Source organism: Pelobates fuscus, chromosome 10 (genome assembly GCF_036172605.1).
Source record: "Pelobates fuscus isolate aPelFus1 chromosome 10, aPelFus1.pri, whole genome shotgun sequence".
Lineage (NCBI taxonomy): Eukaryota > Metazoa > Chordata > Amphibia > Anura > Pelobatidae > Pelobates > Pelobates fuscus.
In genome coordinates, this window is record NC_086326.1 from 99,490,246 (window position 1) to 99,516,105 (window position 25,860).

General features: G+C 43.1%; 1 protein-coding gene across 1 annotated transcript in view; it reads right to left on the bottom strand.

Annotated features, from left to right (window-relative positions):
- Nucleotides 1-23,595: 23,595 nt before the first annotated feature.
- TUBGCP2 (tubulin gamma complex component 2) overlaps nucleotides 23,596-25,860 on the bottom strand; it is a 151,569-nt gene continuing 149,304 nt past the window's right edge. The window contains exon 19 of the transcript XR_010085590.1: nucleotides 23,596-23,607. The gene's annotated coding sequence lies outside the window, so the exon portion shown is untranslated. The remainder of the gene's footprint in view (nucleotides 23,608-25,860) is intronic.

The following is a 25,860-nucleotide window of genomic DNA, read 5'->3' on the forward strand; positions in this document are numbered from 1 at the left end:
CCTCCAAGCGGCTCATAACCTTTTATTAGAGGTCTCGCAGGAAGAACGACGATCTAAAAATAACAAGAAAAATGTAATAAAACAGAGACGAAAGTATAAACTGATTAGCATCGCGCAGGAAAACTACAATGAGTCAGAAGCCTGGGGTGGGTTTGCTAATTCAGCTGCCTCCCAATCTCATTAGAAAGATAGTATGCTTCACATCACTAACTGCGCTGTAAATTGGAGGATTGTGCAAATTTGTGGGTGATCTAGAATTATAGATATATCTCTTATGAAGGACAAAATGGGCAGCATGTATCCTGCTCATACTGTAGAGATGTGTGCTATACATCCACAATTTAAACAGGTTGCGTCTAAACAGGTCAATAAAGTATAAAATATAAATTAAAAAAATTATTGAAGACAACAGACAGGTGACTTTTTAATTTTAAAAAGCCTCCAAAGCAGGTGAAATGCGTTGTGGATTACCTTGTATTGTTTTTAAAGCAGATTTTACAATAAATCACTGTAGTTCATTATCTATTTGGACCGGTTAGTTTTTATTTTTATTTATACTTTACTTTTCTCTGTTCCTGGCATGCCCTGAAGCACAACCACTTGGAATATCACCATCTGATCCTCGGTGGGGACTGTACCACATACACTGTCAAATTAGAGCAATTTTATTGCTCAAAAAAATGCAAGGTCGTTTCCATCCATCTTTCTGTTACATATATACAGAGAGCACTATATGCCGTTTCGTTTCTCCCACATTTGTGAATGCTGTTGAAGAAGTTGTAAACCAGCTGCATCTTTAGTTGGGGTTAGTGCCACCTTATATCTGCAAAGTTACGCTTTAGTAAAAACTCTACGTTTGTGAGTTTATTTCCTATTTTTAGCACTAAAGTCACTTTAAATTTGCAATACTACACTATTGGATGTTACTTGTGTCTTTACATATTCCACTGTGACTCACAAGAGAAACCTCGTCCTCACATATTCATCAGTGGGGTTGTTCCACTACACACTGTCACTACCAGAGCTTTATGATAACTCTATAACATGTGAGTGGGCACTTACACACTTGTGTTCTTTGTTATCCACTCATTGTGTTGCATACTATGCTATCAGTATAACCTTTGTTCCCCCCTTTTCTTTTATAAGCACCTTATGAGAACGTATACAGACACATAAGAACTCAGGCCAACAGAAGAATATTCAGACTGTATATATTTAATTTAATCTTGGACCATCTGTTGTCTTCTGTATTTTATTTAATTGTCATTTATAAAACAAAATGTATTTGTTTAGGCGCAACTTGTTTCCGATAACCTTTGTATTTTTTTCATTGGGACATTGAGGGGTCTCTAACTCAGTTTTTGCTGCCTTTGGTTAATTGACTTTAGTGCGTTTTATCGCCTCTCCAAATCTCCAAATTTTGTAAATCCACAATTTAAATGTCTGGGATTTCCAGCCACCCCTAAGGTGTTAGAAGCTAATTGATATGTAAACACAATTTGCTACAAGACAGTAATTACTGATTTCCATGAACAAAACATAACACGTTCCACCAAAATTAAGAAAAACTCCTGGGAAGACAGTCTTTCAAAAACTGAAATTCTTTCAAAAACTGTTTGACTACTTATAGTGAGGGGGCACCAGGGCACTCCTACCATAACCACAACAGTGTTCTATAGTGGATATGGTGCTTGTAGCACTACTTAAAAGGCTTAATACAGGAGACAAGTAAATGCATAGGATCCTTCAGCAGAGATTGTGGTGAGGACAGAGGCTGCATGTAGGAGATAACATGCTTCCGGTTTTCTTGGATCTGATTGCTTCTAAAATCAGTGTGCAGTCACAGATATCCTATTTACTTTGTATAATTGTTGTGTTCCCCCCTGTCAATACCAACCGGAGTATACTAGCAATGAAAATTGTCACGCCATGGCACATTAGCAGAGTTAGAACATTAGCTGTGCTTTTTTTTTTTTTTTTAAAGGTTATCTATTTAAAAATAGGTTATTGATTTAAAATATTAGATTTTATAAAGAGTTTAAAAAATATATGATGCTCTATGAAACACTCACCAAATAGATTTAACTATGGCGCATTCGATTCAATTGGTTATTTAGAGGAAAGGGAAGTACTTGGTGGAACAATATGTTAACTAGCTCTCTGAGTCAGAGGATATTTAATAAAAAAGAGAGTTCTCTTGAATTCTATTTGTTTATTAAGATCTCTGCATGTGTCAAATGAGTGTTCCTTTTCTTATTTCCTTTATCCACAGCCTGGAGGCTGCATATGGCCCAAGATTAGACAGAGATATGGACTGTGCTGATGAGTGCCCCCCTCCACCTCCTCCGATAACAAATCTGTAATTGACACTCTACTCACAAGTGCTTTGATCTCATTTATACTGCATGAGGCCAAATGCCATGCTGATTCAATCAGTGTGAGCGGCCATTGTTCTCTGTAGTGTCACTTATTCTGGAGAGGACTCAATTACTGCACTGTGTTGCTTGGCTTATCCTGCACTTACAATATCACCTACCTACTCTCACCTACACCTAAATGTTTTGTATGGGACAGCAGAGCTGTTGGTTTAGACAGGAAATAAAGAGTTAAAGAATTAGAATGTAATTGAAATATTCCGTTGAAAAAAGGCCTAATATGGCATTTATTCAAGTTCACCACATCACAGGAGATCGGTCTGTGTCTCGTCAGTGGGAAAGAAATTAGGATTTTCCATCCCCCCCCCCAACCCCCCTGCCCCCGTTTTGATCTCAGGAGTTGTACAAAATGGTAAAGAACACAACATTAAGCATCGTGTTTTGTCTTTAGAATAAGAAAGAAGAAAGATAACACAAAACTATTTTTTTGTATTGAAATATAAAAAAAATCACCTACTAGCGATATATTTAAATATCTAAGATTAAAGAACTTCTTAATGTCTAAACTAATATGCAAATAACATTATATAACCTTCCAAATTGCTAATAGTAAAAAAAAAAGGGCGTATTGCTAGATTTTCTAGATTATTCGATCTATTGGATCAGGATCTCCAAATCCCTTCTTTTAATAAATGGGAAATTGATATTGGTAAAGCTTTACCCTTTATAGAATGGACTAGAGCTACTCAATTAGTAAAACAATCTATTCATAATGTATCATTAATAGAAACCCACTTCAAATTAATTTATAGATGGTATCTAGTCCCAGTCAGACTTCATAAGATTGATCCTACTCAAATTAAAATATGTTGGAGATGTGGATTAGAAGATGGGACTAAATATCATATTTGGTGGGAATGTTCTAGACTCAACAATCTAAAATTACAGATGTTTGATTTGGTAAAATCTATATATTATGACATAAATGAAATCAGTCCACAAATGTTCCTATTTAATATTGGTCTTCCTACACAGGATAGCAATCTAAGAAGACTTTTGACTCATATATTCTTTGCAGTTAAAATTAATATCGCTAGATGTTTGAAATCCCCTACACCTCCTGATTGGATAGAAATTATGGCTCAAATTGAATTTCAACATAAAATGGAGACGAGTTATTTTCTTAATTCGTTTCCTAGGAAAATGGAAAAAAATTGGTCTCCCTGGACTTCCATATACTCTAGTATTAATTAACTATATCTTTGGATTGTTTTCTTCTCTCTTCAAAATCGGCCAGAATTTGTGTTATGTAAATATGTTATTTATATATATATATATTTTTTTTTTAATGTTTATATGTAAATCAACTATTTGAACTTTCCTATATAATTATATGATGTGTATTAACTTGATTGGATATTTTGTATGTATACATATATGTGATATCTATACCTGTTGATGCATTTATTGAATTATTTGGATTGATGATGTTATATGGGATAAACAATTGTGTTTTTTATGTACTTGATGACATTTCTATTGAATAAATAAGATAAATACAAAAAAAAGAAATGTAAAAAAATCATTGAGAATGAAAGGAAATGAGCAAAAACATCCTACCTAACTAAAAACAGAAAATATGTATGAAGCAAATGCAATATAGATTGAAGTTTAAACATGGACTTTATAATATCCTGAATTTAAAATCTGTGAGAATGTCCAATCAAAGCATAGAATATAGACTGCAATGCAAAATAATAATAACAAAGTATTTAACTAGGAAAGGTACATTCAGATTACTCTGTTTTTTAAGTAAGTCATGGGGATGTTACCAGGGCCGGTGCAAGGATTTTTGCCGCCCTAGGCAAAAGTAAAGTTTGCCCCCCCATGTGACATCACAATGCCCCACCCAAATGAACTGCCATGTTAACTAACGCCAGTGCTGCAGTGCCGCCGTGTTTACATTAAAAAGCCTGCAGACAGGCTATAGACACCAGAACCACTACATTAAGCTGCAGTGGTTCTGGGGACTATAGTGTTTCTTTAATGTGAGGTAAATTAGAGATTAGTGCCACGAATAATATACTAGATTGCCTACTTACAACCAGATGGGATGATGATGGGCTCTAGCTGCAGTCTGGCTCCACTGGTCTGGTGTAGAACAGGCTCTTTGGAGGCTGTTTGTAACTGTGGTCACAAAATCAATGATATGGGAGAATGGGAAGCAGCTCCATTTTTTTGGGACCCTTTACACAGCTTAAGGTCTGGGTCCCAGGGTCCACCTTCATGTTCCACCAATGAGTTTGTTCACAGGGGGTGGAGTGTTTAGGAGATGTCCTGATATGTGTGTAAGGAATGCATTGTGTGAATCTGTGTTTGTATGTGTAAGGGCTGCAAGGTGTGTTTCTGTGTATGTACGGGATGCAGTGTGTGCGTCTGTAAGTGGTGCATTGAGTGTGTGTAAGAGGTGCATTGAGTGTGTGTAAGGAATGCATTGTGTGTTTCTGTGTGTGTAAGGGATGCATTGTGTGTAAGGGTTGCATTGCTTGTGTGTGTGTGTCTGTATGTGTAATGCATTGTGTGTTTTTCTGTGTGCAAGGGGTGCATTGTCTTTGTGTGTAAGGGGTGCATTGTGTGTGATTGTGTGTGTGATGGATGTCAATCTCTCCCCCCTCCCTTGTCACTTTCTTCTCCCCCTCTCCCTCACTTGTCACTCTCTTCTCCCCCTCTCCCTCCCTTGTCCCTCTCTTCTCCCACCTTGTCCCTCTCTTCTCCCCTCCCCACTCTCATTCCCCCTCCCTCCCCTGTCACTCCCACCCCCTGTCAATTTCTTTCTCTCCCCTGTCAATTCCCCTCCCTGTCAATTTCTTTCTCTCCCCCCTCTCTGTCAATTTCCTTCTCTCCCCCCTCCCTGTCAATTTCTTTCTCCCCCATCAATATCTTCCCCCCTGTCAATATTTTTATCTCCCCCCTCCCTGTCAATTTCTTTCTCTCCCCCCTCCCTGTCAATTTCTTTCTCTCCCCCCTGTCAATTTCTTCCCCCCAGTCAATTTCTCCCCATCAATTTCTTTCTCCCCCTGTCAATTTCTCCCCGCTGTCAATTTCTCCCCTCCCTGTCAATTTCTTTACCCCCCCTGTCAATTTCTTCCTTCTCCCCCCTCCCCTACCTCTATTGTAGCGTGGCCGAGCTCTGTATGGTCCGCGGGTAGAGGGAGCTTTTGTTTCCTGTACCCGGCCAGACTAAAAGGAAGTGCACACTCAGTGTGCACTTCCTCTTAGGCCGGCCGGGTACAGGAGACAGATGCTCCCTGTACCCGCGGACCATACAGGGCTCGGCCACGCTACAGTGAGGGAGTGACAGGAGGGAGCGCTGAGCGCTTCCCTCCTGTCAGCCCCTCTCCTCATGCTGCGCCCGGACTGTGCGCCCTCATGGACGCACGAGCCCGGGCAAAGCTGCAGCTGCCTGAGGCTCTCTACAGAGCGCTCGGGCAGCTGCAGCATGAGGGGGGCCGGCGCTCCTGGAGGCGCCCCTTCCCAAGGGGCGCCCTAGGCGGCTGCATAGTCTGCCTAACAGGTAGCGCCGGCCCTGGATGTTACCTTAGCCCAACATCCAGGGGTTGTTACTATTACCCAATTTAATGGTGCTCATTTTATCTACCTCGGAAGGATGCCAGGATTTGAACCTGCGACCCAAGGGTTGAACAGATTCTACTGATGATGCATGAGCTCGCGGTTGTTACCCGTTTATCATAATGCTATATCACTATACTCTTTGTAAAGAAAATAAAATGCCCTGGGTATTCTTGTTGAATTCACCATGGTAGAAATGGGCTCCACTAAATATTATTGCTTAGGTCACCAAAAACCTAGACCCAGGGGCGGGGCCGGGACCGCCATGCCGAACGGACGCACAGTGGAGTAGCTCCTGGAAAACTCTCCAGTTTTGGCATTTAAAATCTACTTTCATGCTCACCGGAAGACTGGCAGCAGAGACCCAGAGTATAAAGCCACCCTGATCCCGAGGTGAGGCTTGCTGAGAAGTTTTAGTCCCTCGGAGGGGCGATCCCTGTCATCCATATGAGGACCGCTCGGGCAGTGAGTGGGGTAGACGGCCGCTCCCCTGCTATCCTTCCCGCCAGCGGCAAGGCAGAAGCACGAGGCTAGGCGGACCTGGCCCTGTCCCCCCCCCTCTGGACCGGCGGGGGTGATCCCGGGCCCCACCCCGCGGCCCATAGGAGTGCAGCAACACCGGCACTCAAAGCACCAGCAGAGCGGACACAGTGCAAAGAGGCCGCTTCTAAAATGGCGGAGACGGCACGATAAGCCACCCACGATCGAGGGCCGAATGGCGCACCCACCTCTCCTGACTTCACACGGGCGGATTGCCGATGTGGGCTGCAAGGGGAGAAGCAAGTACAAGCCGTGACCCCACAAGCCAAGCTATGGTGGAGCAGCACTAAATCGAGCAAGCCCAAAGTCACAATGCACAGAGCGGGACACCGCCACAGCGCCCTGGCCTTACCTGCCATACTGCCCAGATCACCACATGGGGGCAGAAACATAAGGATTCACAACATGCAACCGACATACTGCACCCAACGAATGACACGGCTACAGGGACTGAACTCCCACCTGAGACAAACATCCGACTAGATCGCAGGTCAACCATAAAAGGAATACCACTATAATACACAGACACTTAACAGGACTGAGAAAGAGAGGGAGGAGACCGCGCCTTAAATATAAAGAACTAGATGAAAATACAAAAAAGTATACGTACACAATATTTGAAGTAATGGTCCTCTTACACAATATGACCTCAGAAAATAAAAGGAACATACAAAGAATAATAGTGCAATATGATTAGTACAATAAGTATGTAGATGAATAATACTAATAGTTTTCCACTCATATATCCCAGAGCTAACCTAGAGCTCTGCCGTTAGTGCGCCTGGACAGAACAATCCCCGTCTAAGGATATATATGAGGTAGTGGTGGTCCCAATCGTCTCGGATGGAGTAATATGTGGAGAGACAGGAGAATCCAGATAGTGCAATATATATTTGTAAAATAAAAGATGAATAAAATGATATAAAATCAGTACTCACATTTACTAGAGCAGAACTTGCTCTAGTTTCTTTAGCGTAGGTGGTATAGTCCCCACCAAGGAACAGGATGATAACCAGGATGGAAAAAATAAAATTCAAATGTATATAAACAAAGAATTTATTTAAACAAAAATAGGATAAAATAAATAAGAGTGCTATATAAAAAGTCTTTCAAAGTCCACTTTACGCGTTTCGCCTATCAAAAAGGCTTCTTCAGAAGTGTGGATATGTCCTGAAAGAGTCCGTTTATATATGAGATTTCTAGATGAAAATTCCGTCCTGGTGTGTCTTGATTGGAGTTTCCTGTTTCCTGTGTCCATTGGTGAACCGCACGCGTCACACCGGAAGTGACGCGGCATAAAAACACCGAGATTTGCTGTGCGTTCCACCAGTGGAACGCAAACGTTACCAAAATAGTAACATAATTTAAAAAATAGGACAGAAAGAAATGGAGTGGGTGTTCAAAATGGATACTTTACATCCTAGTGGGCTAAATATAGAATTTGATCTTTTTAATTTTTTATAATAAAATTATTTTATATATTTTATATATTTTTTTCTAATCCTTTTACTTTAGCCACACATGCCCCATTCTATTTCTGTTTTTATACATAGTCATTTTTATATATTATATATCTTTATATTCAGTTGTCCTAATTTTTTTGAGATCATACTCCCCACCTCATTCACACAAATTGGGTCCTGTATTTTTTATGTATTTTTTACGTACTTTTTATGTCATTTTTATTTATGTATGTATATATCTTTCTTCATGTATGGGTCTTTTATTTTTCATATGGATTATTTCTTTAATGTGCAATTTCGCATGCCACAATATTAATTATTTGGGACATTATATTTCACTCTATGTCTCCTCTGGCTGTATATTATTTTTATTTTTTATCAGAAAAAGATTTATGGCTTCTATTTACCCTTATAGCCCATGCTGCTAATTCACAGCCTCCATTCCATTTTTTTTCAGTACCTATCCGTATTATTTTAGTAAGTCTAACTGCGATTGTACTTGCGTTCCACAGATGGAACGCATAGCTAGACTGATTTTATTAGCGCCGCGTCACTTCCGGCGCGCCATACACTGCCTCCCTTTTATATTGCCAAACAGCATAATATACAGCTCGTTTTTCTATTTAGATATGCACAATCACATTCAGTCAATCACCCAACCCCACCGGAACGCAGCGTTACTATTTTGGTAACGTTTGCGTTCCACCGGTGGAACGCACAGCAAATCTCGGTGTTTTTATGCCGTGTCACTTCCGGTGTGACGCGTGCGGTTCACCAATGGACACAGGAAACAGGAAACTCCAATCAAGACACACCAGGACGGAATTTTCATCTAGAAATCTCATATATAAACGGACTCTTTCAGGACATATCCACACTTCTAAAGAAGCCTTTTTGATAGGCGAAACGCGTAAAGTGGACTTTGAAAGACTTTTTATATAGCACTCTTATTTATTTTATCCTATTTTTGTTTAAATAAATTCTTTGTTTATATACATTTGAATTTTATTTTTTCCATCCTGGTTATCATCCTGTTCCTTGGTGGGGACTATACCACCTACGCTAAAGAAACTAGAGCAAGTTCTGCTCTAGTAAATGTGAGTACTGATTTTATATAATTTTATTCATCTTTTATTTTACAAATATATATTGCACTATCTGGATTATCCTGTCTCTCCACATATTACTCCATCCGAGACATTGGGACCACCACTACCTCATATATATCCTTAGACGGGGATTGTTCCGTCCAGGCACACTAACGGCAGAGCTCTAGGTTAGCTCTGGGATATGTGAGTGGAAAACTATTAGTATTATTCATCTACATACTTATTGTACTAATCATATTGCACTATTATTCTTTGTATGTTCCTTTTATTTTCTGAGGTCATATTGTGTAAGAGGACCATTACTTCAAATATTGTGTACGTATACTTTTTTGTATATTCATCTAGTTCTTTATATTTAAGGCGCGGTCTCCTCCCTCTCTTTCTCACGTCACTTCTTTACAAGGTTGGGGTTCCTTGTATTGGTTACTGCAGCCTAATATTTCATATAGTGAGCACCTAATTCATCCATCCTTTTGTACTTAACAGGACTGGACTTAGCACAACACTCTCTAGACATTTTGTCCCTCTCCAAAAATCAAAACTCCTTAATATCTACAGAAGAGCCTCTAAACAAACAACCACGGGTCATTACCTTGCTGGCATGGAGTCCAATAGGGGTGGAAGCTACAGGGCAATCTAAAATGCTGATGCTCCCTTTGTTTTATTCTCTTTGCCTCCAGGCCACTTAATCTATAGCCTCAGCTTAGCACAACGTGTAATTGTATATTTAACATGTACTTAAAGGGACATTCCAGGCACCCAGACCACTTCTGCTCATTGGAGTGGTCTGGGTGCCAACTCCCACTACTCTTAACCAGGGCCGGTGCTAGGATTTTTAGTTACACAGGCGAAGATGCATTTTGGCGCCCCCAACCCTCATTAAAAAAAAAATAAAAATGCATCTTCACCTGTGTGTCTTTCCTCCCAAGCGACAGGCACACAGGCATCATTTTTCAGTCACACAGTCAAAGTCATACAGGTACACTGTCATACAAAGACAGAAATAATCATACAGAGACATACAGACACATACAGTCAGAGACATACAAGCAGAGATATACATGCATACAGAGACATGCAGGCATATAAAGACATACATGCATACAGAGGCATACCGTCATACAGACACATACAGAAACATACATACAAAAATTAAGAATTTAAAAAAAAAACCTAGACCCGAATAATTTTTGAATAATTTGACAACCCAAAGTAATGATACCTGTTAAAACTGTTACAAAGTATTAGGGATAAAAGTCATGTGTCTTCCTAGTAGATGCATGGATAGGTCCCAGGCCAGGGGGGAGTAAACAGGTGTTTCTCATTGAGAGGTGTGACTCACACTCTAAGGGATAGAATAAGAAACGGCACGTTAGCATGTGTGGCTCTAATTCAGCCATTGTAGATTTATTGCAACTTTTTGGTAAATTTGCAAATCAGTTTTCATTTCACTGCAACGATTTTTGAATAACCTTCATCTCCAAAGCTACCCTAATTTTTGCCTCCAAATTGCAAAATTAAAGGAAAATCCATTATTTGGGCATACACTAAACAGGAATAGCACTGATTTTGTGAAAAAAAATAAAAAATTTAAGGGTGATTTTGGTATTTATACAGTCCCTTTCAAATAGGATGTGCAACATACAATGCAGTAAATTAAGTGAAGTGTGGAATGGAGACAAGTACTCATGAAATAACGTAAAAGAAAAAAGAAAAAACTGGTTTCATTTTAGCAGACATGAGTTCCCATTAAGCCACAGAGCATATAAACATATAGGATGTGTACATAAATGATATATATATTTACATATTCCAGTGCTGCTCTGAGATTAGAGGCCTTGCACTGCACACTGTCAGTATACCCTGCATTATGGAGGATAAAAATACATGGATGACATCACTCCACACATGCGTAAATGTTACATGATCTGCCTGCTATCCTATCACCCCTATTCGTTGGCAATGGGTGGGGGCCCTAATAATAATAGTCAAGGGTAGGGCCTAATGTCCTCCACCCAGCTCCCACCCATTAGGGGCAGATGGGGGTCCTAATAATAACACTTGTGGGGGCAACTCGTGTCTCCCCCCAAGCCCACACTCATGGACTGCGGTGGATGGGCTCTAAATATCAATGGTAGGGTAGACATGTCATTGTTCACCTACACCCCAAATAGTGGCATGTCAATCCACTCCCCTTCCTCCTAGCCACTGCGTGGCTAGAGGAACTCAAACCCCTAGCAAACTCCGAGTAAAATGAAATAATCTTACTTAACCCCCCACCATAACAAAAGTGAGGGAGGACCAATAAAATTAATACCTGTAAAAAATAAATAAAAATTATACTTACCATTAAATGTCTCTCATTTCCACTTTTTTCTTCAGCTACAAAAAAAGGCCAAATTAAAATCTAGAAAAATCCAAAACAAAATCCTAATTTGCACGCACAAATAAATAAATACAAAACGAAGGAAAAGTATGGATTTTGCAGTCTGAATAGCCCCGCCCCAAATTGGGTAAAACTATCTGGCTGCATACGGTAACATTCAGACTACAAAATCCAGACATTGTACACGCTATTCAGCAACGTCGACATTTTGCAACTGAGGCCCTGGATATCCCTAAATTGTGTCACTTCTCTTTAGCAAATAACACAAATAGTACCCCAGGGGTGTAGTTTGCCACAAATGATAATAGAAACCCCAAATAAGCAGTGTGGGTGTATATTCGATTAACTAAATGGTCACTATCTCCAGCCTTATCTTTGGTTTTTAATGAAAAATAATCAAACTTTAATTTAAAAAAATAAAAAAAATAAAACAACAACAAATGTTAAGACCTGAGAGTGGGAACCTTTAGTTCTTTGGTTATATACAGAGAGAGAACCTATATATAAAGTGAGAGAACGTAGCTTCAACTCAACATGATTCATGAGGAAAATTTTAAAATTTCCACCCAGGCATAAAAGTCATGCATGGAAATTTTCCATAAATCTGAACTCTACGGCTTGACTAAAATAGGTGAGAGAATGATAAACTGACCTTATTTGATGCAGAGATAAAAATGTCCCACAGTGTGTTCAATTATATATCAATTCTTGTTTTTCTCCCCCCTCAGAAAATTTAGAAGAGCCCTAAAAGAATAATTATATTTTCTTTCTTCATGTTTTATGTAAAAATTGACAGACACTAGATGCATGAAAGGTGGCACTTGAATGGACATATGTCTTTCTTCCAACTTTTATAAATGAGGAACTGGTTGGTAAGAACCCAGTGGATTGAAGGGATTCTGAAGGCACTATAACCATATTTCATTTTATTGAATTGGTTATAGTGCCTGGAGTCCCCTGGCACAGTCTCTCCATTCCGTGTTAAACCCATTTTCAAATGTTTAAAACTGGTTCCCTGGTTTCCCGTAGTCAACACAACTGGATATATACAAAAAAGAGAACACCACAGGCACTCCAAATTAAAGCCGTATGCAGATTTATTGGGAAAAAATGCTTGAAGCTTGAAAAAGACCGCTGTTGGTCGAAACGTTGCTTGGCGTTGCATTTTTTCCCAATAAATCTGCATACGGCTTTAATTTGGATTGCCTGTGGTCTTCTCTTTTTTGTATATTATCATGGGATTGCTGGTCCTGATCCGGAGCACCCTTAGCCGTTGGGATTGAGTGCGGTTCCCACTATCCACTCTGCACAACTGGATATATGGCTAAATCTGAGAATACACACTTCTATTTGCCAGACCAATTCAGTGCCAGATTTGCAATGGCACTGTGATAGGCTGCATGAAGTTAGCTCTGTCAGCCAATCACAGCCATCCATTGCTGCTCAGGATAATGCTTTCATATTATCCTAAGCAGCACAGATGGGATGAAATGTCTAAAATGAAATGTTACAAAAGGTTTAACACTGAATGACAGCACCAGAGGACTCCAGACACTATAACCACTTCAATGAGATAATGTGACAGTGTAGGCACCCAGACTACTTTAGCTCACTGAAGTGGTCTAGGTGTTGTGTCCCTTTTGCACTTAGTGCTGCAATGTAAAACATATGTTCACATTGCAGCTCTAAATTAGCCTCTAGTGACTCTCTACCAGACAGCCATTAGAGGGTTTCCGGAATTGAAACGGAACTTTGGTCTGGTATGTGATGCTGGACATCCTCATGCTCTTCAGGAGGACACCCAGAGTCAGATCTTTCCCCATAGGGGAATGCTTTCCTATAAAACCGTCTCGGGACATAGGAGGGGGAGGAGCGTCGGCCCAGCACCGAGGGATATCGGTGCTGGGAAAAGGTGAGTACAGAAAGGGTTTTTAACCATTTATTCACCCAGGCAGAGGGGTGCGAAGAAGGGGGGAGCTATAGAACCATATAGCAAACAGTTTTGTATTCCTGACACAATAGTATATCTTAAAGCAGTAATAGTGTCTACAGTGTCCCTTTAAAGTGGTCCTAAAACAAACAGCCGTGAAAGATTCCTATATGGTTACAATGTCATGGTTAGAATGGTTACATCCCATAATGCAAAATTATCCCTCAACATATGAATGTTTTTTTGCCTCAGTTGCCTTTTGACCATTCATGAGTCATTGATTTATTAATTGTTTCAGTGCCCATCTGTAGCACGGGAATGATTAGGACTGGATTTATAATAATATTTTAATCTGGGGTCAAACAGAGGTAGTATCGCCATCGCTTTAACCGAAAGCAGTGATCATATCTCGAAGATATGTTTTCAATGTTATTCAATCACCAACAAAGGAGGCCTGGACTTCCAAAAATAACAAACATGAGAAAATAAACGTACTAATTCGTGCTGAGGTCAAACTGGGTTTCTTTTAACTCTAAATCCTGTTTGCACCACAAACCCAGTATAAACACTGCGTAGAGCTGGTGTAGGAAGTGTGAATGGATCCCCTCTTCAGGGGTCTTCTCTATTACACCTTGTTATCTGATACTCCCTCAAGCTTGTCACTGAGGCGAGACCAACCTAGATCATTAGGCAGTCAGGAACTGTGCCACCAAGAGGAATAGCTTGTGCCTATGTGAATAAGCAGGTCTGAATTGACCTCATAGGTCACAGTCTTTTGTCTTCACCTATTAACTTGCAATGTTTTATGGTTGCAGTAATGACTCATGACCCCTGCTTAAATAAACCAACTGGTTTTCTGTAACTGAAGGCAAAACATTTCACCTCCAAGTCTGGAGATGGATGTATTACACATATGGGATTGCTTATTAGAAAACCTTATTATACATTAAACATTAGGAATGCATTAGAGCAATCGTTATACATTTATATGAACTTATAAATGAACAGATTTGACAAAAACACAGTTATAATTTTTTTTAGAAAAATTTAAAAAAATATAACATTTGATTTTTGAATGTGTTAAATTGTCAGCACAAATCCAGGTTTTGCTGCTTCTGCAGGGAGCCAAAACAAGGAAGAGTCTCAGCCAGTTCCATTACTTTCAAAGGAAGCTGAGCATATGCCATAAAGTACATTTATTGTAGTGGTTAGAATGTTCAATTTTCATCTCCTATGTTGGCAAATGAATCAATAAATGTAACATAATCTGCCTCCACCTGTCACATAAGATTATGCACAACATCAGAAATGTACACATTTTAACTCAAAAAAGAAGAGCTGACGTCTTCCCTGATACTTCCTTAACAATGTATTCAATGTTTAAGAAGATTGCCCCATTACTGGGGAGCTGTACCAGGGTACTCCTAGCACTATAACTACTTCAGTGGGCTGCAGTGGTTATGATGAATGGAGTAAAGATTTAACTTGGCAAAATAAAGATCCCAGAACTCCCTTTCAAGATGAAATAAAACTCTTCTAGAGCTCACCTCTACTGCCTAGAATTTTAAAAGAAGAGACTTTTTATTATTGTCTGTGCTTTTTTATACCTATTTATTTATACATATAAAGCAAATTTCAGTACTAGTATGCCCAGTAACAAATTCCTGGTTATGACTCTCTTTAGTATCTTTCATTTAATATGGGAAAAGCACTCCAGCTCCCATACATACAAAGATGAATCCCTTAGCTGTCGGAGCCGGTGTAACTCCACCTACAACAGCCTCATGAGGTGTGCTCAGTTAGCCAGGAACTAGTATTCTGAGCTGCCGAATGTCAACTCTGTGCAACTTTCATTGTACAGAATGTCAGTCATTGGCTGGGAGTGGTCAGCTAATGCTCTCAGCAAATTACTGTTGACTGCCGGAAACACATCACTGAACCACCAGAGAGCATCACATCCCAGCGGGGATCCAGGTAAAGAGGAAACCATTGCAGGCTGTAGTGGCTATGATGTTTGGAGTGAACCTTTAAGGCCAACATAGCTAAACTGGAAAAATTTATTTGAAATTCACTTTGAATGCATGACCATTCTCACTTTAGAGAATAACCCAGTGACAGTAAATTGAAATTACCAAAATTAGAATCTTTATCATTTTCTAACAAGCTTTCTAAATGTGTTTTTTTTTTTTTAATAACTAAAATAATGTATAAAGTGGTGTATCATTCATTTGTTTCTTTTACAATTTGGGTTTCAAATGTAAAAAAAAATAAATAAAAGCCTTATAATCCCATATGTGCACAATGGAAGATTAATTGGTTAATCTGTCAGGTAGATAAAAGCACTCAAACTATAGCACCATACGCGAATGGTAATATTTACATAAGTGAGGAAAGTGTATCACGATATAATAAGCAGATAAAGTTAATTATGTCTGGCCTATTTTTAGGATAATTGCCAATTAAGACCTAATTTACCCAAACACAACTGTAGTCTGAAAGGTATAATTTGCATTCAAAGGGGTAACAGGCCCTGCCACGCCTCTGCATTTGAGTGTTACTGTCTTGCTTTTTACTAGTTTGCTTTACAACATAACGGTTTATTGTTATACACTGATGTTAAATAAAAAAAAAAAAAGTGTAATTGTGCTTTGGAGAGGTAGTTAATACTTTAAGTAAACTTATCATCCCCACCTTATTTTGCAGTATGCCATAAAAAAAGTTATATGGTCTAGCAGTTTTACATATGTTTTATAAATCATTATGGAACTGCTGCGAATTAAGTCATTGGTGCTTGGATAGACAACATTATCTAATGTCACATTGGAACAGATAAACTGTGATATTTATTGGAGAGCATATTAACCATAGCAAGACATTTTCAAGGTTATTCACTAACGTAAAAATTCAAAGTCAATTTTAAATATAAATAAAATATCTCGCAGTCACCAATGCATTTGGTTAACATTTTCTGGCCTTAATGGGACTCTCCAGTGCCAGGAAAACATATCCGTTTTCCTGGCACTGCAGGACCCTGCAGTGCCCCTCTCCCTCCCACCCCCCATCCCATGTTGCTGAAGGGGTTAAAACCCCCTTCAGTGACTTGCCTGAATCCAGCGCCGATGTCCCTCGGTGCTGTGTCAGGCTCCGCCCACGCTCCTCGCCCCCAACATCAGCCAGGGGAGACCTTAGGCGCATGCGCGGCAATGGCCGTGCGCGCACATTAGACCTCCCCATAGGAAAGCATTAATCAGTGCTTTCCTATCGGGATTCCGGCGACGCTGGAGGACCTCATGCATAGCGTGAGGACGTACAGCGTAGTTTAAAATAATTTACGTTTTCTAAGAACACAGAAGTCCCTCTAGTGGCTGTCTGATAGAAGTCCCTCTAGTGGCTGTCTGATAGAAGTCCCTCTAGTGGCTGTCTGATAGAAGTCCCTCTAGTGGCTGTCTAAATAGTTTATAAAAACTTCAATAATTACACCTTCAGGGTTAAGGGTGGTGGGAGTTGGCACCCAGGCCACTCCAATGAGCAGAAGTGGCCTCGGTGCCTGGAGTGTCCCTTTAAATTTGAAATTCACTTTGAATACACAGTTCCCTAAATATCCCTAAAAGTGTTCAACCTTTGACAAACCTAGTGACACAGGACTTCATACATGTTTACATTGTATTAATTTCCCTTGTTTCACAGCTTATTCAGATTGCAAGACACTAGGCAAGACTGTTTATAACAAAATTAACCGTCAAGTCTAGGTAAGTTGGCTGCATGGTTCCAGATTGCTAGAACATATTATCAAACACATATACAAAGTATGTGGGATTCTTCATAATTAATAGCAGTCTCGCTAAAGTCTGAGATATTAAAATCCAAATGGCACGATTTAGACATAAATAGCTGTGGAAAAATGATCATACTGGATATAGTGAGACTTTGGCCGCTTTAGCCTATATTTTGGCAATTCAGCTTTTAGTTGACGACAATCAGGAATTTAGAGTGCACTCCTAATAGTTTTGTTCAAGAAAAGCAGAGTTGATTTTTGCTACATTTCACAAGTTGGCTCTCAATTTCCCACAATGCACAGTTTATAAATATACCCCCTAAGGTCTTGACAAAAAAACAAAACAGAATTTTCTGTGAAAAAGTAATTGTTTATAAAAGTATAACAGATAAGGATAGTGGATATTTAAGTAGCTTTTGAGAAATGAGAAATAAACATGCTGACAGACTTGTCACTTATGGCTGATAAGATTACAAAAGCTTTTTGCAAAGAAATGCGAAAATTAAATAGAAAATTAAGAAATAACATTTAGCAACTTATTGTTTTACACAGTAAAAAATATGACAACTACGAGCTAACAAAATTCACCAGTTTCCTGCAACAGACAGGAAGTATATGCGTTTTTCTAAAGGAACACTCTGGGCACCATAACTACTACAGCCTGCTGTAGTGTTATGGTGCTTGGGGTGTTCCTTAAAAAAAAAAACGCTAATTAATATATAAAAAAAAATGGCAGTCTTTCTTAGGAGTGTCCGCAAAGCACGCTGAAACCCTATACTTTGTATTATCTTGCGACAACTTTTTTCTCTCTTCTGTACCCCATCCTTTAAATGCCATAATAAAAGAAAGATTGACAAACAAAATAAAAACGCACATACTTCCTGTCTGTTGCAGGAAACATGTCATTATTTTTTTTTGTAAATCTGTTTATTGAAGTGTAACAACAGTTTCAAGTTGGCTCTCAGGCCTGAAAGGAACTCGTATTTTCCAAATGGTGGCAATATAAACAATAACGTTCACAAATTAGTAAACACCATTAAACTTAACACGTTACAGCATGTTCCAAATTTCCGAGTATCAAATTATGAAAGTGGGTATGCATAGCAGGTCTTAGCACTCGTTTCGTTCATAGCAGTCAGTAAAATTACACAAGTTTTAAATAATAATGTAAGATAATATAAATCCAATCCCATATCAGAACAGGGATTATATATACGTGTGTATATTTCCGTCTTACTGTCACTCATGTATCAGACATTGCTTGTATTTACTACCCATTCGTTTTACGCACGGCGGACTTAACATATATACAATCACTGCTATGGGTATACAGGGTGAATCGTTCAGTGTCAAGTCGTAAAGGGGGGAGGGCCAATTACTCTCGCTTTTGTGTGACAGTCGGCTTGGAGTAGGAAGGTAGAATGTTATCAGTGCATGGTCAGGGGGTTTGTTGGGTAAGGTCGGGTGTGTATACCCGTGTATCGGAGTTAAGGCTTCTTCAGCGTCTAGGGCGTATATTAAGCGGGCGGCCATCAGTAGTATGATGCTTAAGTATCCTTTTCCACTGAAATTATCGGCCCAGTTCTCTATACCCCTCGAACCCCATTCCTCAACCCGCATCCCCCACTAGTAAGTATCCTCTTTGTAAGAGCCGTGTCAGTAACGGGAGCCTGCCCAACCCCCGTGTCCATCCCCCGTAGCGGAGCTCGAGAGTCGTATATTAGGTGTTTCAGCCTCTATATCATCATTTTCACCCTGTGTCATAGGGGCGCTACAATATTTGCGTCCTGTCAGCGGTGAGTTGCTGTGGTTTATGTGCCTAAGAAATGTATCTGTTGATCGGGACGTCAGGGAGTCCATAATGTCCTTTTTGCGTATTAGTTATGGTGGAACACGTCCCCGAAAACAGGGCTAGTAAACAGGGTCCAGAGTTCCACATCAGATCTCTGTCCGAGGATTATTATCGGTTGATGTTACCGTCTGTCATAGTTCGTATGTCGTCTACTACCCGTTCCGTATATGGTTCTACCAGTGCCGAGCCCGGGCGAGCCGATCTCCTAATGATCCAGAAGAAAAAGAAAGAGGAGAAAGTTAAGGGGGGGGGAGCATCATAGTCTGAGGAGCATTCTCTCGAGCGTCCGCTTTCTGTCTATATCTAGCGATGTATAGGAACCACGGGGCCCACATTTCTGCATGTTTGGCTCCTCGGCCTGTGATGGTGGCATGGGCCTCTTCTGCCCCCTGGATCTCTTCCACCCTGCGTATCCATTCGTGTTCAGTCGGTACCGTGGTCTTCTTCCAATGGGCTGGGATGTTCGCCTTAGCGGCATTAAGTAGGTGTCGTAAGATCAATTTCTTGTATACGGAAATGGGCTGAGTGGAGATGTGTAGCAAGGCCAATTCCGCATTCCATTCCGGTATGTCTCCCAGAATGAGCTCTATTGTGTTTTTGATCAGGTCCCAATAGGGGGCAATAACTCTGCATTCCCACCAGATATGGTATATGGTACCTCGATCTTCTTGGCATCTCCAGCAATCTGAGGGATGAGATGAATGAATACGGTGTAAGAACACTGGCGTCCTGTACCACAGGGATATGAGTTTGTAGTTCATCTCCTGGTAGTAGGAGCTCATAGAGCTCTTGTGTTGCCATAGCAACGCTAAGTCCCATTGTCGAGTGGTGATGGTTCTCCCCAGTTGGCCTTCCCATTGCCTTTTAAATGCCATCGGGGTAGGGGTGCCTCCTATCAGCAGGTGTTGGTATAGAGCCGATAGTGCATGATCGAGGACGGTCCCCTGGTCACAGAGTCTCTCGAACCATGTAAGGTCTCTGCGTAAACGTTCGTTGTGTGGTATGGAGGTGAGGTAATGTTTCAGTTGCAAGTATCGGAGTTGGAAAAGAGATGTCCGCGGCCTGTCTGCCAGCAATGAGGAGAAATCCCGTAATTTTCCATCGGCAAGAACCGTGTATATAGGGATATAATCGCGCGAGCTCTCAATGGGCCACACTCCCGCAGGGAGCCCTCCACCTAATTTTTCATTATGTGTGATTGGCAACATGGGGCTGGGCGTTGGGGATATGTGTTCCATCCCTCTCAGTGTTTGCCAGGTAATCAGGGTTTGTAGAGTCAATCCTTCATCGGTCGCTGAGGTGAGTCGTCCCCCAGGTGTTCCCCAAATCTTCATTTCCATTGCCCGGCCCATGAGGCCCCTGTCCAGAGTCACCCATTGTTTGGTCGGCGGTGTCGTGTGCCAGTCCAGTACGCGTTGCAATACCGCTGCCTGATGGTACCTTTTAAAATCGGGTAGTGCCAATCCGCCCAGTGTCCTAGGTCGGCACAGAATGTCATGTCGTATTCGGGATCGGCTCCCACGCCAGACGTATTTAATCACTCCCGTCTTTAGGGACGAGAAAAACGTCGCTGGTAAGGCAAGGGGTATAGTTTGCATGAGAAATAAGATCCTCGGTAGGACATTCATTTTAATCACTGCCACCCTACCATGCCACGTGATATGCGGGTAGGACCAGCTAGCCATGTCCGTCAGGACCTTCTTGAGGAGAGGTGCGAAGTTATGGTCATACATGTCCTTCGGTTCAGTAGTCACCCAGACGCCTAAATACTTCATCTTGCCATAGCACCAGCGGAACGCGAATTGTGACTCCAGGGAATGGAATTCTTCCGAAGAGAGCGAGATGTTGAGCGTTTCACATTTCGAGATGTTAAGCCGGAAGCCGGACATCCGTCCGAATCTGCTGAATTCCGAGAGGAGGCAGGGCAGTGTGACTCGAGGGTTGTGGACAAAGAAGAGGAGATCATCTGCGTATGCAGCTACCTTATGTTGTACTTCCTGCCATGTGTAACCCATGATGTTCGGGTTTTTCCTGATCACCTGCAGGAGGGGTTCCAGTTGGAGTGCGAATAGCAGAGGTGAGAGTGGGCACCCTTGCCTGGTGCCATTCCGGATTGGGAAGTCTGCGGTTGTGGCTCCATTAATTCGTACAGTCGCTCTGGGGTCCGTGTATAGGGCAGTTATCCACGTTAGAAGTCTCTCTCCGCAGCCTTGCCACTTTAACGTCTCCAACATGTACGTCCAGTTGACCCGATCAAATGCCTTTTCCGCATCTGTTGATAGGAGCATCAATCGGGTCCCTCTTTTCCGAGCATGATGTTGGATAGCGAAGAGCCTCAGCGTACTGTCTCTGGCCTCCCTACCCGGAATAAACCCCGTCTGGTCTGCGTGTATTAAATCAGGCAGGAGGTGTTTCAGGCGGGTCGCCAAGACCTTGGTGAACAGTTTAGAGTCCACATTTAACAGCGAGATCGGGCGGTAACTGCCGCATTGTAGGGGGTCCTTCCCCGGCTTAAGAAGTATAGTGATGGTCGCTGCAACCGATTCCCTGCCTAGCGTTCTCCCCTCGCCAATCGCATTCAGAGCATCAGTGAGCCGTGATAGGAGTAGTCCCGAAAAGGCTTTATAATACCCCAGGGAGAAGCCATCTGGCCCAGGTGCTTTGCCGGTTTTGGACGATTTAAGAGCAGTAGCTATTTCCTCCATACTGATTGGAGCATCCAGCAAGTCCGCCGAGTCCCGGTCCATGACGTTCAGGGTTGCTTCTGAGAGGTAGTCATGGATCACTGAGCGGTTCCGTGCAGCTTCTGCGTGCGTTGTGGGTGGGTATAGGTTGTAAAGTTTCTCATAGAAAGTCCTGAATTCCTCCGCGATCTTTTCGGGAAAGGGGGAGATCTCCCCCGTGGACAGGCGAAGCTGTTGGATTTGCCGGTGAGGAACAGGGCCCTTCAGTAGCCTCGCAAGATACCTGCCGCCTTTATTGGCGTGGGCATAATAAAATCCTTTATTACGTTGTACTGTTCGTAGATGTCTTTTCAATAGGAGTGCTCTCAATTTCCTCCTATGTTCCATTAAGTCGCCGTACACTGCGTTTAGTTGGGATCTCTTGTGGCTGCGTTCTAGTGTCGCGATTGCCTTGTGCAATTCAGTTAGTTCCTGCATAAACGCTTTCCGCTTCTGGGAGGCAAGGCGGATAAGAGTGCCGCGAATCACGCTCTTATGGGCTTCCCATAGGGAAATCGGGGAGATATCCGGGGTGTCGTTTTCCAGGAAGTATTGCTCCAGTTCCTGACGCGTCTGTTCCTTGACGTGCGGATCTAGTAACAAGGTTTCGTTCAGTCTCCAGTTCCAGACTGCCGGTTTGAATAGAGGGGAGGTCAGCTCAATTTCTACAGAACCGTGGTCCGACCAAGTAGCCGGGGTGATATCGGCTCCCCGTAGGTGCGTGAGGCCCTCCCGAGCGACAAAGAGATAGTCAATACGGGAATAACGGTTGTGGAGTGCCGAATAATAGGTGAAGTCCTTCACCGACGGGTGTAGTGCCCTCCAGCAGTCCACCAACCTCAAATCTTCCATCGACTGTCGGATGGATTTAATGGTACGCTGAGGTATGCAGCTGTGTCCCGTTGAGGAGTCTAATATTGGATCCAGTGGAGTGTTAAAATCACCTCCCACAATTAAGATACCGTCCGAAAAGTCTTCCAGCTGCTGAAGAGCGTTTCGGAGGAAGGGAGCTTGCCTCTTGTTGGGCACATAGATGGTAGCTATTGTGTAGATTTTGCCAGCAATAACACCTTTAAGGAAGAGGTACCTCCCCGACGAGTCTTGCATCCGATCCAGTTCTTCAAATCCGAGATCTGTCGCTAGGAGAATGGCTACTCCTGTTTTGTGTGACGTGGGGTGATTGCTAAAGTAGTTACTGGGGTAATGTCGATTCTGTAACCTAGGTTGCGTCCCTTCCTTGAAGTGAGTTTCCTGTAGCAGGGCTATCGACACATGTTTTTTCCTCAGTTCTCTCAGAAGGTGTGTTCTGCGTTCTGGTATGTTAAGCCCCCTGCAGTTCTGTGTGATGATTCTCAGGGGCGTGGAGCGATAAGCCATGATTACCGGGGTTATCGGTGATTAGAATACGGAAAAGCTCTAGGGAAGGCCCCCAGTCAGTAGTTCAGTTAGTGCGATGCTTGAGTGGGGAGAGAGAAAGGAGGATTATAGAAAAGTGATACAGAGCAGTAGGTATAAGGCAGATGTGAAAGGTAGAATATTAAGCCAGGAGTCAGCGTCCCGGGTGCGGTCCTGGTTAACACTATGGTAGTTAAAAGGAGGTGTGTATCCCTATCGTCGATACCCTCTCAGAGTCTGGACGAAGTCCAGCTCTATGCCCTCCCTCCAGGTAAAGGGGGGGGGGGTTTTCTCGTGCAGCAACCGACACTAGCGGATCCTCGTTCCGGTACCAGCCCAGGAATCCGAGGTACCCCCTATGCGGCTGCGTCACACGTAGCACGAGTGTATGAGTGTGGAAGTGTGTCTCGAGCTCCGCTCAAATGAAATCTCACAGAGGGTCCATAGGCTCCCGCCCCTAACCGCCCCCCAGCGCTATGCCACCAAGGCAGGACTATCCCCGATATAGGGCGTTAGCAGTAAGAGGATACAAAAGCATCAGGCGTTGGATAAGCGATGGATGCGCTAAGAATCTTATACAAATTAGCTGTGTCTAAAGGAACTCAGTGTCCCCCAGGTGATTCCCCCAGCAGGGTACCTTTGAGTCACTCCCTCTCAGCATGTCTTGGGCGGTCCTTTTCCACCCGTGTGTCAGGTGTGTGAAGCAATCAAGATGGTCAGGGTGTATACATTAAGTCCCCGGGAGCGTCAATGTGTATGGGATCCCGTTGTCATGACATCCCTACGTAACCCCGGGAGTCCCTCCATAGTAGCCCACCCAGGTCCACCCTCCACAGGGTTGCGCACCGTCCACTCCAGCCATTATGGTGTGAGATGTCATGCCTCCAGGGGCGTGGGGGGGGGGAGGGGAGGGGGGGGGGCCGTCCTAGAGTGTGTCCGTGAGTATGATTATTAGGAGTGTAATTCACATATGCTACGTGGATGGGTGTACCGGTAGTCACAAGGTGCACCTACGATAACAGACAAGCAGTTATAACGGTCAATTGCATGTAACACATTATGTATGACAGTACACATCATCGGGTTAAGGCATATGATAGATTTGAGCATCACCGGATCCCCACCCCCCGTCCCCCCACAAATCCCCCCCAGCCCCCACCCCAAGAGTAGGTCCAACACATCCTGAAAATCCCATTAACGATGAGTCCCAATGTGTTAGTAAGGAAAGTGGAACGGAGTGAAAAGCTGCATCCCAGGCCCGTCCCCCCCACCACAGCCCCCCACCCAAGGGTTCACTATCCCATTCCATTACAGGCGATATCGTCAAGCTGGAGTCCAAGTGTCCCAACATGTAAGCGGGGTGTTATATGTACAGTCTTGGCACACCCATCCAGGAGCCCGTCCACCCCGTTATCCCCCACCCCCGACTTCAACAATATGTCCCAAAGTACCTTAAAATTCGCTGTAGGCGCATCATGTTCCTCACGAAATGGGGGAGGTAAACGTGGGGTTCCTAAATGGGGGGGGTACCTGTTACGGTGCCAGCTGTCTCTCGTGGGATGAACTGGAACCGCCGGGGATAATGCGGCGTGGAGGTCCACATGGTCATCTGCAGGGGATGGAGAGGGAGGCAACTACTCCTCCGGTGATGTCGGTCTCCCATACCGACCGGGCTGGGAAGAAGCAGGGGCACCGGTTACTCGTTGACGTGGATCTCGTCGTGGTCTCGGGGGTGGGCCCAGCGTGCTCAGGATCCAGTTAGGGACAGTCTGTGGTGGAAGGCCCAACTCCCCCAGGAAACTCGGCACCTCTTCCGGCCATCTCAGAGTAAGCCAACGATTCCGATGCCGTGCCATCAGTGCGAAGGGAAAGCCCCATTTATAAACCACGTTGTGTTCCCGTAATGTTGCTGTCACAGGGCGGAGGGCTCGCCTGGCATCTAAGGTGATAGGGGAGAGGTCGTTGTAGAGTGACACTTGAGCTCCCCGAAAGGGCCAGGAGGGTCACTCCCGGGCTTTAACCATAATGTTGTTCTTCATCGGGAAGGAGCTCAGGCAGCATATGAGATCTCTCGGGCCATCTTCCGAGTTTCTAGGGCGCAGGGCCCTATGGGCTCTATCGAAATCAATTTGTGGCAATAATGTCGGGTGCATGACGAAGCGGAAGAGCTCTTTAAGGGTGTCAGTCACATCTTCTGCCCCCTCAGCCTCAGGCACACCTCGCACACGAATATTGCATCGCCTACCTCTGTTATCCACATCCTCGAGGTGGCGACGCATGTTCAGCAGCATTTCACCTTGCCTTGCCACTGCTGTGTCGGTAGATGCCATGCGGGCCGCGAGGGCTGTGTCCGTCTCCTCAAGCGTGGTAATACGGCCTGCATGTGCTGTAAGGTCAGCGCGGATCCCTGCGACCTCCGCCCGCATGGCTTCCTGAATTGTGGCTGCCATGGTTTGCAAGTCGGTTTTCGTGGCCATAGCCAATGTTAGTTTCTCGAGGGTTCCCTCAATTCTCTCCAATGCGCTGTGCATTGTGGCATGAGGTGGCTCCGACGCCATCTTGGGGCCCGCTGGTTCGCCGCTTGCTCCGGGCTGCGGTTGTAAGAAACCGTCAATAAGTCCCTGCTGGGGGTTCCCCGGGGTCTGGGGTTGTTCCTGGCGTTTTGTGCGCCCCATCAATGCT